At 47.0% G+C, this 14864-nt stretch overlaps 1 protein-coding gene and 1 long non-coding RNA gene across 6 annotated transcripts in view; one reads left to right on the top strand and one right to left on the bottom strand.

Annotated features, from left to right (window-relative positions):
- Nucleotides 1-14864, top strand: part of SLC14A2 (solute carrier family 14 member 2) — a 506126-nt gene that overhangs the window by 362601 nt on the left and 128661 nt on the right. The window lies entirely within an intron of this gene.
- On the bottom strand, nucleotides 1247-13117 carry LOC120881032. Its single transcript, XR_005725189.1, has 3 exons — nucleotides 10445-13117; nucleotides 9047-9120; nucleotides 1247-1729 (listed from the first exon to the last, which is right to left on the bottom strand). It is a non-coding gene; the product is annotated as an uncharacterized LOC120881032 (long non-coding RNA).

Genomic DNA, 14864 nt, shown 5'->3' with positions numbered 1-14864 from the left:
CTTGAACTATGCCTCTAACATGCTTAATAAGAATGTGTGAGATGAAAAAATGCCATGCGAGTGTTCCAATCTGAGAACAGAAAGGCATGATCATTCAGAAGGAACTCAAGTATTTGGAGCAATAAATAAATAAATAATCCATCCAAAGCCTGTACTCTACCTTTGGATAAATTATGCTTGATTTGAAGGTCAAGAGCGTTACAATAGCCTGCTTCACCAAGGTGCATGAAAGCTGAAGCTTGCGGTTTGGCAGAAGAATTTGCAGGGTATAATTATGCACCCCTTCAACATCCCCACTGCCTTCCACGTGATGTGAAACAATGTGTCACAGTCCTGTACAGTCAAAGCAGTAATTTACAAGAGTCAGCAATTCCACAGGGCAGGTAGGCCATATTTCAAAACGGGAAAGGAGTTGGGGGGATGGAGGCAGGGACCAGTGGATCAATTTACAAAGATCCTGTTTCTCTGCCACTCTGTTGACCTTTCAGGCAAGACCTAATGCCAATTAGCTCCGTTATAAAGTCCATAACTCTTGCAAGGAAGGCCGTGTGTAGCACATGATCATTTTACAATGTTTGCCCTAATTTGCAGCCCCCAAACTTGGACTCCTGGGGCTGCAAGGTGGGGGTGGGGCAGTGTATTGGCAAGCGATGGGAGCAGCTGGAAGGGATCACAGAGCACAATTACTGTCTGCGCATGGCCACATCTGGAAAACAGCTCCGTGCTAGCTTTAAAACAGCATTAATGAAGAATGGAACCTTGTGCTGGGAAGGATGGGGTGGGGGTGATCGGAGGAAGTAGGGGGAGGGGGCGACCTTCTCCCCAACGTGGTGAGGATGAAAAGACAACAAAGAAAACAGCAGGCAGGGTAGAAGACCAAATCCAAGGAGAAGAGGGTGTTGACAAGAAAGGGGAGGCAGGGAGGTACTGTGAGTTTAGGGTGCAGTCTCTAGTCCTCCTCATTTTTTTCAACTTCTAAGCTGGGTATCCACACAGGACTGGCCCCTTCTGCATTGATTGAGCAGACATTTGCCTATGGTGTGAGATCTTCGTGGCATCTGGAAAATTCCACCAATACCAAATTCTACCACTAAACATTCAGACCTTTGGTCAAGGGGTCCCCTTTCCTGAGACGGATTTGAAAATGCAGGTGTACTTTATGCCTTTCAGATATCAGGCACATAGTAGTTGCTCAATAAATGTTGAGCAACTGAACGAATGGGTTAAATAAGACATTTGTGACTATGACCTTCAGCTATAAGGGTTACCCTAGACCAGTGATTTTCCATGTGAGGGCAGGAGGAGAGGACAAAAGGTCTTTCCAAGGGGTACAACAAATCCTATGGGGAGGGAAGAAGGTAGCATTTGTGGTTGAGGAAAAAACATTCAATTGTAAAATATAGTTTTATTTTTGGAAAACTAAAGAGTCTGCTCCTAATACAAGAGACTTCTTTAATATAATCTACAGGAATAAAAGCTCAACTGAATCTTCCTGGCTGGGGAGGATTCATAAACTGACATTAGAATTCAAAATGGGCACTTACCATCCCACCAGAAATCAGAGCATCTCCAGATCTTTCAGAGAAGAAGGGAGACTTATTTTATTGAGGATCAAAAAAGACTGAAAAACTCTGAGTAGGGGGATTTGAGGCCCCCAACTCCCATCTTCTCCATTGGGCTGTTGCATACTCCTTCATTAAGACAGATCAGCCGCTCAGGTTCCCAGGAACTAAAGTAGGACATATTGCAGAGTAAACAGGGAGTCAGAGAGATATAAACAAACTTAACCTTCCTGACCTTGGTGCCTGTTTCCCTGCCTGCTCAATGCTGCATCTTTGGCGTTGTGCAGGCATGTGGAAGGGCATGGCCCGAAGCATCTCTTTCAGTGTTTGCCTAAAAACCCCAGAGGCCAGACTATAGACCTGGAGAGGTGGAAGAAAACCTATTCATCTCTACCCCTAAGTCAGAAATTCCCCTTATTGTCCCGACAGTCACCCTACACCTCCTGATCAGATGCCTCCAGCAACCACAGCTCAAGTGCTACCTCAGCCATCTACCAGCAAAGTGACCTTGACCAATTTACTTAATCTTTTTATGTCTTGGTTTCCTTTCCTGTAAAATGAAGATAACAGTACCTCCTTCATGGGATTAATGTGGGGGTTAAATGAGATAATATATGTTGTTTTCTCGCTATTTGGAATTTTATATTTCTATTTCCGCAACGCATGCATGCTAAGGTGCTTCAGTCATGTCCCATTCTTTGTGACCCTGTGGACTGTAGACTGCCAGGCTCCTCTGTCCATGGGATTCTCCCAGGAAGAATATTGGAGCAGGTTGCCATTTCCTTCTCTAATTTATGCAATACAACTTATATTTATTTACGTGCGAGCTTATATGCAAACTGTGTGTGGTCACAATCAGAATGAGATGAATGCACATGTCATAGGCAATTATTTTTGCTTGAGTCAACCACTCACATTTAGCACCTATAGAGGGTGATGTTTGTGTCACTTTCGCATTCCTCAAAGCATGCATTCCTACATACTTTTTGCCAATATTAAGTATAAAAATTTTATGCATATGAGAATTCTTTAAAATACTTTTATCAAAGAAATCATTCCCCATATGTTCCAAATAAGCCCCCAAATAATGTCTGGCTGCAGACCTGAGGGCAGCCAGTTTTCTGCTATAAGAAATATAGCATCAGGCCCTGTGCATAGTAAGTGCTCCAAAAAGAGCAGGCACTCCTGGTGCAAGCAGCACTTTCTCTGGAGTTCAGCTCCTGTTGAAAAACCCACATCCTCTAAATTCCTAGTTCTGCCCTAGCAGAAGTACTACCCACAAAAGGTGAGCCCCTCACCTAGAGGACAGTTCGTCACATATGTGACGTATCACATGTCACATCACATCTGTGACATGTCAGACATGCTGTGCCCTCCACCCCTCTCACCCTCTGTCATCATATCCCCGTGCCTCCCATTTCCCTTCCCTAATAGCTCCTGCCACCCCGACCTGGATGCTCCCTGTGCCAGCGTCTCTTAAAAAGGGGGTGCACAGTCCGGCAAGCTGCTGAGCCCTGTTTACACATCTGAGTTTGCATCTACTTTCCTGCCAGCCCTCTCATGCCGTCGGTTCCAGTACTAAAGCTATGCACACCTGAACCTCCTAAGGAATAGGTATTTGGAAATAGCCTGGAGCAGCTGGGTTTGACTCACACTCTCCTGTCTTCCCACCAAAATGTTCCCAACACAGCTTCTTTCAAGGCTTCAATTCCCAGCTTCTATGGGCTTCAGTTATAGTGATGAGAAGTTCTTGCCTCCATAAGACATGTCAGAGGCTCCATGTATTGGCCCTGAAGTCTGTGGGTAAGCATCCCCTCAGTGTGGCTTCCTCTCCTACTTTGGCCTGTTTTGTCTGGTGAGCTTCCTCTCTTTGAAGCACCAGGAGCCTAGGCATCATTTCTTGCCCCCTGAATTACTCTTGCCTAGAGACTCTTCTAGGGTTTCCCTGGTGGCTCAGAGGGTAAAACGTCTGCCTGCAATGCGGAAGACATGGGTTCAATCCCTGGGTCAGGAAGATCCCCTGGAGAAGGAAATGGCAACAACCCACTCCAGTACTCTTGCCTGGAAAATCCCATGGATGGAGAAGCCTGATAGGCTACAGTCCATGGAGTCGCAGAGAGTCAGACACGACTGAGTGACTATTAACACTCCCAAAGCAGATAAGACAAATAGATGAGACCATCCCTAGACCCACATGGCTATGGACCCATGAGGATGCCCTCCCCACAACCCTTAGTCAGCTGTAAAAGAGTATATTCACCTTGTATCTGAGGATATGGCTATTTCCAAGAGTGACGCAGGCATAAGCCAATCTGACTGTCCCTGGCCCAGCACAAGGTGGTGAGCCAGAAACACTTCGGGTATGGCTACTTTGTCAATATGGACAATTCTCAAGCCTGGCCCACATTCTACCTTTCTGCCCCATCTCTTACTGTCCTTTCCAGCGACTTCCTCAGATGGTATTAATCTGTGAATCTGGCTTACCCCACCCCACGTCCATGGAATTGCAGGAACTCCAGTATCAGACACAACGCAGAGAAGGTGGAAATGAGAAAGGAACGATGCTAAAGAAGTCAGCCTCTGGGCGACCACCTTGGGCTGTGAGCTTGTTTCTTAGGAGCAGAAGGTGCTTAGAAATTGAGGAGGTGAGGAGTAGAGAACAAACTACAATGGCAGTATCCCCACAGCAGGGTCACACATGTTATGTAGGGACCAGCAATGGGTCTAGCAGGGATATGGAGGTGGGAGCTGAAGCCAGATAATGGTCGCCTGTTCATGCTTGCACCTTGGAGAGAATAAAAATCCTAATTCCTGACAAGTGTCCATTTGGTCATAGACACCAAAGGACATGGGATTATTTGGTCACTAAGGATTCTATCTTCCCAACCAGTCATCAAATCTTTTTGGTTTCTCTATGTGCCTAGCACTGTACTAGGTAGATTAAAAGGCATGAAATTAAACCAAAATAATCAATGCCTTCAGAGAACAGACAATGTAAAAGAAAAGGTGAGATACTTAGCCACAATGCTAGACAAGGACTGCTGAGTCAGGTGGAGGTGAAGGCAGTGAACACTCCAAAGGTTAGGAATGGGAAAGTGATGCAGAGAAAAAGGTGCAGGAGAAGAAGATGGGATGCGGGGGCGGGGGTGGGGGAGGCGGGGCTGATGATGAGACAGAGCAGGCTAGAAAGAGAGAAATTAGACAGCGCGTTAAACTGGGTTGGTGTGCTTAGCTCCACTCAGCAGAGAGGAGGGCTGTGCAAGGCAGCCAAAGTGGAAGGAACACCAGAAAGATCTTCTGGCTAGTTTGTGGAAGGCTCCAGGGTCCGATCAGGATGTTCAGATTTAATTTCCCAGGGAAGTAGGAAGTTGGGCATCCCAGAAAGACAAAGCTCTATGGTATAAATGTGTGTGGACCTTACATTCTCCTCCAAGTATTTCCATCCAGATTTGATTCAGGGTCTTCCCAAGTTAGCTTTATGTTTGCTCATGTCTCCCAAACAAGTGATTTTGGTGCTCTGGGTGCCATTTGATCAGATTACTAACATCGGAGGGGCTGTTCTGTTTCCCGTGTCCTCTGCGGAGTGGACTCAGTCCTGGGCTCTCATAGGGGTGTTTGAGCCGTCGGTGCCTAGATACTGCCTCTGCCCACACGTCCACACCCTGGGTCTCTGGACCACCTGTGAGCCATGCCCCTGTCAGTTCATCCACTCACTTGTCATTTGCCTGCCCATTCAGACTGGCCCGTGTTGGTCCGACATCTGTCATGTTGCCACACTGATGGCACTTATTTGTATGGCACTTGGGGGTGATAAACACTTTCACATATTTTACTTGTTTACATCTCAGCAGCCAGCAGAGTCGTGTCATCCTTTTTCTAAAAGTAAGGATTCTGAGACTCAGGAAAGTTAAATGCTTTGTCCGAAAAAATAAAAGGTAAAAAAAAAAAAAAACTGACTTGCCATTGCCACCCCACAGACAAAGACCTCATGCCCTTTACCTGGACCTCCTCTCTAGCTTGGGCTCCCCCACCCAAACTGCCTTTCCCGGTAAACCTCAGGGCTTACCCCAGTTGTCTCTCCTTCCCAGACATGGGCTCCCTTGCTTCCTCCTGGACCTTCTCCTGTCCTAGGACTGGCTGAGGACTAAGATGCAGGTGTCTCCTCACCTTCCTGGTTGACTGTGAAACAACACCCTTCCATTCTATGGGATCTGATCCAAGGTCCCCGCAGAGGAGCCAGTGTTAGGAAACCCAGGCTGGAGGTAGCCTTGATCTTCTCTGAAACGCAAGTGAACCTCAGCCTCCAGGTTCAGAGTCCTGGCCCCGCTGCATGCTTTGCTCTCTCTTCCTCAAGTCCTGCCTGTCCCTACCCCTCTCAGGGAAGGAACTCTTTTACACCAACCCTGGAAACTCTGAACAACGCGACATAGGCCCATGAGACTTGCAGAAGACACCAGATGGGGCTCTGGGATTCTTGTCTCCTTGCTCAGCTCAGATCCAGTCCACCGAAGTCCTTCCCTGACAGAGCTATACAAAGATGAGGCATCCTTCCGGTCACTAAGACAGAAGCAACAGCACAGGGCAGTTTGCAGTCAAAGCCAAACAGGCAGTACGGCTAGGAGTTCTGGGGACCAGAGGGGCAAGGGGCCACGCGAATCACAAGCAGGGCCCGGGCCAGGCAGAAGGCATTTAAGGTTCAGGGTGCTGTGGGGGACATCTGGATGCAGGGCAGGGCAGGAATGAACGAGGTGCATTTTGGGGACAGTGAAGAGGCCAGGCAAGATGAAACAAAGGGTAGAGCACCTGTGTGGAAGCCCAGCCACCAATCAGAGGTCACACTCCTCTTGAAAGCTGCAGAAGACCCCAGACTGGCTCAGTGATCATCTTCCCTCCCTCCTCTTGTTCCCTGCAGCCCAGCAGGGTTTGGGGAAGGCCCCTAGGGAGATCACAGCAAAGTCAATGACCAGTTTGCTGCTGACCCAACCCAGGTGTTCCAGGGGCCAGGACAAGAAGTGGTGTCTGTCGCCGCAGGCCACATGCCCAGGCCAGACAGAGGTCATGTGGCTACAACTCACTGCCGAGGGAGCTAGGAAACAGGGTCCAGGGCTGGGGGGGGGATGAAGAGCAGCCCACAGAAGGGACATCGTTCCAGTCTCTACCTCACAGACAGTCGTGTACTCACCAAGCCAAATTAGCAAGTGTTAACATTTTCTTATTTGCTTCAGATTATCATCATGAGAAGAAAAATTACCTAGAAGGAATTAAAGAGTCTGGGATCTCATTCCCCATTCTCTCCTCTCCTTCTTCAGAGGCAAGCAATGGCAAGATTTGTATGTATTTCTTTCTCATTGCTATGTTCACACATGGATATATTCACATGGATCCATAAAATGCCATGTAATATTGGTTTATGTGGCATTGAATCTATATAAGTTATATCTTAACCAACATATTGTCTTACAGTATGCCTGTTTCACTCAACATTTCTGTTCTGGGAGCCTATACATATTGATCATTCAACTCCATTTTCATTAACTGCTCTTGAGCATGTCATCATATTCCATATTCTTACCCATACTCCATTAATGAATATTTTGCTTAGATGTTTCTATTATTTATTATTACATTTTTCATTTTTTCTATTCAAACAAGGCTGCATTGAAATCCTATTTCCAGAGGCACACAGTTCATTATTCCAGCCCAAATGTGATTATGAAGCCTCTGTCCCACAAAAAACACCAAACTAAATACAACGCGTAACACAAAGGATGCATGCAGACGAGTTCCTGCCTTGGAGGGGCCTACAGTCTGGAAGCAGGGATAAGCCTGTTAGAGCCTGTGGGTTAAAAACTCTAGGATGGGCCCAGACAGCCCATATGCAATTAAGAGAGAATGTGCAGTTGACTCAATACAGAGGAACTGAAGGCAGTGAGATTAAGGGGAAAATCTACATAGATATGGATTTTCTCAGGAAAACTTTCTTAAAAGAACTTGATCAGGGCCTCAAAGAAAACATCAGATGGAAGTTCTCAGGGGTAAAGTGCTCATGAACAGGAGAGGGCATTCCTGGCAAGGGAACTGTCAGAGCAAGTGCCCTGGGGCAGGACTAAGTGTGGAATGTGAGATGTCTGGTCTGGCTGGAGCGCCTGGTGGAGATGAGCGGGGAGCCGTTCTTTCATTTTCAGCGCTGAACTCAGGCCCACAAGCGAGATGGAGTCCACGTGGCCTGTTGCCCTGGGCAGCCAGCCCGGGTGGTATTTTTCCATTACCCTGAGCAGGGAAGAAGTTCAGTCACTTGTTGATAGCAATGTGACCATTCAAGGAGAAAACAATTAGGGATGCTGACCTCTGGGCCCTCGAGAGGAGGGAGGGAAGGAAAAAATTCTCCCCGGAGGGAAGGGGCCGGGTGGGAAACATCCAAAAGGGTAATTGGTAAATATTATTGTTTCATTCCATGTTTGCCTGCTCCGTGCGGGTCCCTCTGCAAGTGGTGCGTTTAAATCACACTGTCTGACTTTGGCAGGTTTAATTGAGTTGCCACTGAAAAAGAAATTATCCCTGTGCTATTAATTTTTATAGTTCCTTGGGGCTTTTAAAAAGTGTTTGGATTTTCTAGGTCTTTGAAAATGAAAACATTAAATTTTATTAAAAGGAAATGCAGGGGGGGCTGGCAGGGCCCAGGCAGGCCCTGACGAGACTGTTGGAAAGGTTTGGGCCCTCACAGACGGCATGACACCACTTTTGCCCCTTTTAGAACCAGAGTTAGGTGGTCTCCAAGGATGTGTGATGTCAGCAAGGCTCGGGTTCCCCGCTGGCTCTCAGTGGGTGCCCTGGTCAGAGCCACCCAGACTCTGCCTCACATCCAGACCTCCTGCTGGCAGCCACCAGCCTAGGAGAGGCAGCTCCTAGCCAGGGCCAAGGGGGACACAGGACAGACCCAGCGAGGTGGGGCCAGCAGCGCTTACAATTTGGGGAACTGCTTGAGGAAGAAGAATTTAAAATTCCAAATACCAATTCTGCTTGAAAGTGAAATTATATTTATAAGGAGAAAGGCCATCACAACAAGTTAAAAACTCGTAAAAGCTGACAAATTCTACAGGCATCACAAAATCTAAAAGAGCCGACCCTCATCCGTAATATGTTTCTTGCTACATTTTTCTTAGCAACAAACTCTTTGATCATCTCTTTAAATGAGCATCATTTTTTCCATCTCATTTTTATAGAGGGAATACAAAGGTAATTCAATCTCTCCTCTAACGAGTTGATCCGATTTTGCATTTTATTATTCACAGTTTAAAAAGGTTTCTTTCCGTCTCACAATTTGTCACTGGTAATGCCATGTGAATTTCCAGAATGGTTATCAACTTTGGGGAAACTGCTGTCAAGTGTCTTTCATACATGAGCTATGAGATTTCAGGGCATTTCAACTTCTCTTTTTTAGCAACAAATCTAAAATATTCTGTGAATTGATGAAACTTACTAACCAGATTGTCATCGATGTCCTCATTGTAGTGGCACATAATGAGTTTTATGTTATCTCCGTCAATGTCAGTATTTCCTGTCAAATCAGCAAGGCATTTAAACATGAGGAGTCTGATAAATTCCATGTCAGTAATTCCCATCAAAAAGAAACAAAATGAGTAGTGCATTTATGATTGTATTACTTTGCATGATTGAATATAATCCTGACAAAAGAGAGCTTTCATTCTGAGGAGGCGGTGATGGAATGAGAATCCTCTGCTCCCAGACCTGACGACCGGAGGACTCCCCCCACCCACCAGCTTCGGGCTTTGCACGAATCACACTGACCCATTCCCTGTGCACTTCTAGGACCTGGCACCCTAGGGCACATTCACTCAGGTGCCCCTTTGTGGCCCCACACAGAGTCTGCTGCACAGGTCAGCAGGGTGTTCCTGTAAGCCTTCTCCTGATGGTGACAGCTAGCAACATGTGACTTACAAGAAAATCAACTAAACACCATGTAAATATGTCCCAGTAAACCCAAACCAACACACCCCCACGTCAGCTGTCCCTTAGCTAATGTCCAAAGAGGCCACTCTGATGCCACCAAAATGAGGATAGTGCCGTATGACAGGGGCAAGTCAGAGGTGAAAGAAACAGTGATATTAACAGATTACAGTCAGCTCTATGAAAATGTATGACCATGTGAACACACTGTGCTGATGCAGGGCTAGAAGTTTAAGTGCTATTAGCCCCACAGAAATTTACTTCTGCACACTATGGCAGATCTGGGGAGAGGACCTTGAATTAACTATGCATCTGGAGATGTAAAAACAGCATAGGACTTCACACAACCCAGACAGGACAAGGAAACTTAGGGGACTTTGTGCAGGGCTCTCACTGAGATGCAGACCAGCGAGTGGTCAGGGTGTGTGTGTGGTGGGAGCCCAGGAAGGCAAGAGGTGAAACTTAACCTGAGTATGAGTCAGACACTGAAGAGGAGTGTACGTGTGCGTGTGTGTGTGTACCGTGTGTGTGTGTGTGTGTGTGTGTGTGTGTACCATGTGCCTCTGTGATCCTGTATGCTTGGGATCATGTCGTGTGCCCATGCAGAGCATGTGCAGGGAGGGTAGAAAGGGACAAGCATGAAGTCTGCAGGGAGATCGGCCTGGCGTGGTGGTGGACCTCCGTCTGCCACGTGAGGGGTCCCTGAGGCCCAGGAAGGTGAGACAGCCAGGCCCTGCCTCCGCAGTTGGTAAGAGGTAGGACATAGAGCCACTTCAGGCCTTTAAAAACCACGTCCAAGGTGCTTTTCTCCACATCACAGGCTGGCTCCTCTCCAGGGCTGGACCAGCGTACCCTGACCTGCTTCTCCACGGAGAGCAGCCTTCCCCCCGCCACGGAAAGATGCATCTGCTGACCTCCTGCCTTCTGTGCGGGTCACGGCTGCTCTGCCCTCTTACTCTGTCTCCGTTCAAAGCCACAGACGCTGAGTGCAGGCGGGGAGGTCAGTGCAGGGGGATGCGCCTTCTACTTCAGGGGCAGAGTAGTGCTGCTTGCGCACTGCTTCCCTAAGGAAACAAAGGAGATGGGGGTCATTTCTGTCTCAGAAGGAAGAACTCTAGGTGGTTTATGTATGGTTTCAGATGAGGAAATGAGAATGTGGAATAACTCCAATATCAGTTCAGGTTGAAAATGAGGAACTAATAGTAACTTCAGATTGCCAGCCCTGTGCTAGGCATTCAGCTGTCTCAGTTCTATAATGACAATTCTCTCATCATGCCCATTTCATAGCCAAGGAAACTGAGGCTTAGAGAATGAAGACATCTGCCCAGGCCAAGGCTGCAATTCAGAGAGCCTGCTTTCAGAGCCTGTGTCTTAACCACTATGACCTACTACCTAGCATGGATAAGAGTGGGATAGTGCTCTTGTAAGCTCACAACCTTGACCAAACCTTGTAAAACCTGAGACTGTATAAAAACTGTCTAAATAGAAATCTGATGGCAGCCTTCTCTCTGCTGTCATCTTTCTCACACACACAACACAGGTCCACCTCACTGCCTCCCTGACCTGGCAAGAGGTCCTTCCCATGACTGTCCCTGCCCCAACAATGAAGGCTCCAGCCAGTCAGGTACCGACTTCTTACTCTTGTTTAATCTCCACATGAACCTTCAATACTTGTAGCTTTTGCATAATATTTCAGTGTATTAAAGGAAAAATCTCAGGGACAGGAGATTGTATCTCCATCATCAGATAACTGCAGGACTAGGCAGGCTGAGAATATCTCCAGCTTTGCACAGGTCACGCTTATGAGAGGTCCTGGAGAGGGCAAAGGAGCAAGGTGAAAGGTTTTCAGAATGTGCGTGTGTGTGTACTTTCAAAGTATTTTCAAGTGACAGTAAAGTTGCAGGCTTTGGTTGTCGATGGAAGCCTGTTGATTAGTTTGGGGTGAATATTTGACAAGATCTGAGGCCAGCTACACTATTGCTCTATCTCATTTTACAGCTAGCATATGTGCATACAGTGTGTGTGTGTACACAACTCACAAGGAGAGAAAGAACCAGAGAATAAGCCTGACACAGGCTGAAGGATACCAGTTCCAAACTTTCTTCATAACTCTGTTTACCATTGTTCACGCCAAGAAGTAAAGACCAACGCCCCCTCCCAGACTGAAGTCATAAATCTCAGGCCTGTGGGAACAGGGCCCACCCTTCCCAGCAGAGATAGACAGAGAAGCTGGCTGGGACACACAGAGTGTGGAAATTTCCACTGGCCTGCATTTGACCTCCCTACCTCCAAGTTCTTGCATCTTAAAGGGACCCTGACTGACAGAAAGCAAGCTGGCTGGAGCGCCCACATCTCTCTGCTGGTTTTGAGGGGTTTTCCTTGAGCAGAGGGCAGCTTCTCTGTTTTGTTCAAAACCTAGGATGCCTGAAAACTTGGGAAGGGGTCAGAGTGTCCCTTACATCCAGAAACTTGAGCTGATTTCCACTCTACTTTTAAAAAAGCTGAGCTGTCTGGGGTTTAGCTGGGCAATTGTACAGATGCAGGGCATGCGGGGAGGCCGGACCCCTGGGCTTTCGCTGCCTTGCCCTGAGTAAGCTGCCCACCTTCTGGGCCTCCACCTTTGCCAGTCATTTCATTGGAGAGTTGCTGGGTTCAAAGTCAAAGTGGCCAGTTACTTCAAGGGGAGATCTGTTTTTAAAAAATGTTAATAATAAAAAATAAATAAACTAGGCAAGTGCAAATAATTCGTGAATAACCAACACATGCCAGGGTCTTTAGGAGAGAACAGTGAGGACGTGCAGAAGGGCAGCTATTTTCTCAGAACCTGCCCCTCAAAATCACAGGGCTTGACCCAGACTGGTCCTTCCAGTATCTTGATGCTCAATTACCACAGTTGAGCAGCTGTTCTTATCCCTTCAGTCAGACCCTCAGGCAATGCCCGGCTCCTGCTCCTGAAAGGCAGTGGTGACTAGACCTCTCACAAAGGCAGCATTGGTACTTCCCTCACTGCAGGCAGCCTCTTTTCTCTGTCTTACTGCTTTTTCCTCACATCCCCAAGTTCCTTCCCTTACATCTGCACTCCCAATAGGGCCATGCCCTACCCATTCCTAATGTGTCTGTCTTCTGCATTTTGTGGCCTGTGGCTGTGGGACCGTGTGGGTGGTGAGTTCTGTGGGTGCAGCTGGCATACCACTGTCTCGTGCCTGGTGCTGTGGCTGCCCCATACGGCAGGAGCCCAGCATGGCCTTGCCTTCAGAGAGCATGCTATGTGGCTGGAGGAATAGGGTGGTGTTAGAACTGCTGGTTAAATATTCATGGTTCTGTCCCATCAAGGTGTAGGATTATACTTCCTGCTCACTGTGGAGGGTAGAGCTTCAGCCACTGAGTTGTGAGCAAAAGTGTCACTTCACTTCCAAGCCAGAACATCTAGCCGCTGAGGCAAGATGTCAGAAACACTCTCATCTCTGGCATGAGGACCAGCTACTTCAAGAAGTCAGCTCCTTCAGGACCCTGAGTCTCTGAAGAACAATGTTAAGCAGAGCCCACCCACTCACCCCCCATAGACCACATCAGACATTTAACATGAGCAAGAAATAAACCTGGTTGTTTTAATTCCCAGAGATTTGAGGGCTGTCACTGCAGTATGGCCTAACCTATCCTGACTGGTACAGAAGCACATGAAGTGGAGGTCTTGGATGAGAGGAGAGTAATAAAGGGCTGGGCATGGTCATATTCTAAATGTTACAGAAATGGTGGGAAGTGCCAAATGCAGTGAAGGAAGAAGTATCATAATTTGGCATGGTCTGAGGCACTTCCAGGAGTTTGAGTAGGATTTTAATTAGGTTGATGAGAGTGGGAAGAAATGTTCATCTCCCCCAGTTCCCATAAAACTTAGGCACTTATTCTAGCCTAAATGCACTTCCAACATTTCATTAGTCAGGAGGGCATCAGGCTTCAAATGCATCCCTCATGACCCCCTGTCCCCATTCCGACTGTCTCTCAACACATGCCTTCAGTCTTCTATCTTCACTCACTCTTACCTCCTGTTCCTCTCCTGTCCCTCTCCAGTTCACCCCACAGTGCTCAAGGGCCCTACTCTCAATGATCCACCTTCTCTTCTCCTGTGTTTATACCTCCCTCTCCACTTGCTCCTTGCCAGTAGCCAGCAAATGCTCTCAAATGCCTCTCAGTTTGAAATAAACATCACCTCTAAGCCTTGAACCAACCTCTGCTCTAGTCTGCATGATTAATATACTAATTTTATACTTCCCCATTCCTTCAGAAGCCACTGTGAGCTTCTTCCTTACAAAATCAAATTCAAGATTTAGGAATCAAAAGCTCTAAAAAGCAACTCAAAGTATATTTATTCCAGACTTCATATCTCATCCCTGGCCAGTGTTAGCCACATTGCAATATATCTGGGAAATCAATATTTTAAGAAATAGGGATTTCAAGAGGAAAGTTTACCTTGGCTGGCTAAATGTGGGTAATTAGGTATGTGGTAATGACAATAGACCTGATTTACTGTGAAATGCTCATGCCATTATAGTAAAATAATTTGGCTCATTAAATAACGTCTGCCAAGAGTACTGCTTCAACGCACTTATCCGCTCTCAGTGACAGTGGGAGAAAGAGCCCTGGAGAGGCAGTCAGGAACCCTGGGTTCCCAGCCCAGCCACCAGCTGACCAGCTGTGTGACCTTGAGCTTCATGTGCCTTCCTCAGGCTTCAGTTTGCAGCCCACCCACCTCTACCCTTAATCAAGAGAGTTGGACTAAAAGCCATGCATTGGCCTTTAAAACTGCAACACTATTGGATTCTTTCTCATCTTTCTTTCTGTGCTAAATTATAGTGGTGTCAAGAATGAAGAAAGAATTGGAACTCTATCAATTTGTTCCAGATACGCAGGAACAAAATACTTTTCAACGTATAGCAAGTGTGTGCCAATGAGGGGAACCAGCTGGTGAGCAATTGATCTAGGCTGGTATGTGGTTAGCACCTTTTAATAGAGAGGAAGTCTACATAGAGCTCGGCACTCTGCTCTTGTCCCAGCAACACCTCTGTTGGCTGTATGATCTTGAACTTGTCACTTAATCACTCTGGGCTGCCTTTTGGCTTGAAAATTCCATGACATCTTACATGTTCTTGAAAACCCCATCTGCAATCTCCCCAGACTCTCACGTCACCCTCACCTTGAAATGAAGCTTTTCTTGGAGTATGTAGTTAGCCCTTAACCTAAATATTGGACCCTGAAGCACCACGGCAGAGGTTCTTCCTCTCATCTCCCAAACCAGATCGCCTGGGCCACTTCCTACTCTCAGCCCATACCCTGTTG

Source organism: Oryx dammah, unplaced genomic scaffold (assembly GCF_014754425.2).
Source record: "Oryx dammah isolate SB20612 unplaced genomic scaffold, SCBI_Odam_1.1 HiC_scaffold_22, whole genome shotgun sequence".
Lineage (NCBI taxonomy): Eukaryota > Metazoa > Chordata > Mammalia > Artiodactyla > Bovidae > Oryx > Oryx dammah.
The sequence above is the reverse complement of the archived record's forward strand: the minus strand, read 5'-3'. Positions and strand labels throughout refer to the sequence as shown.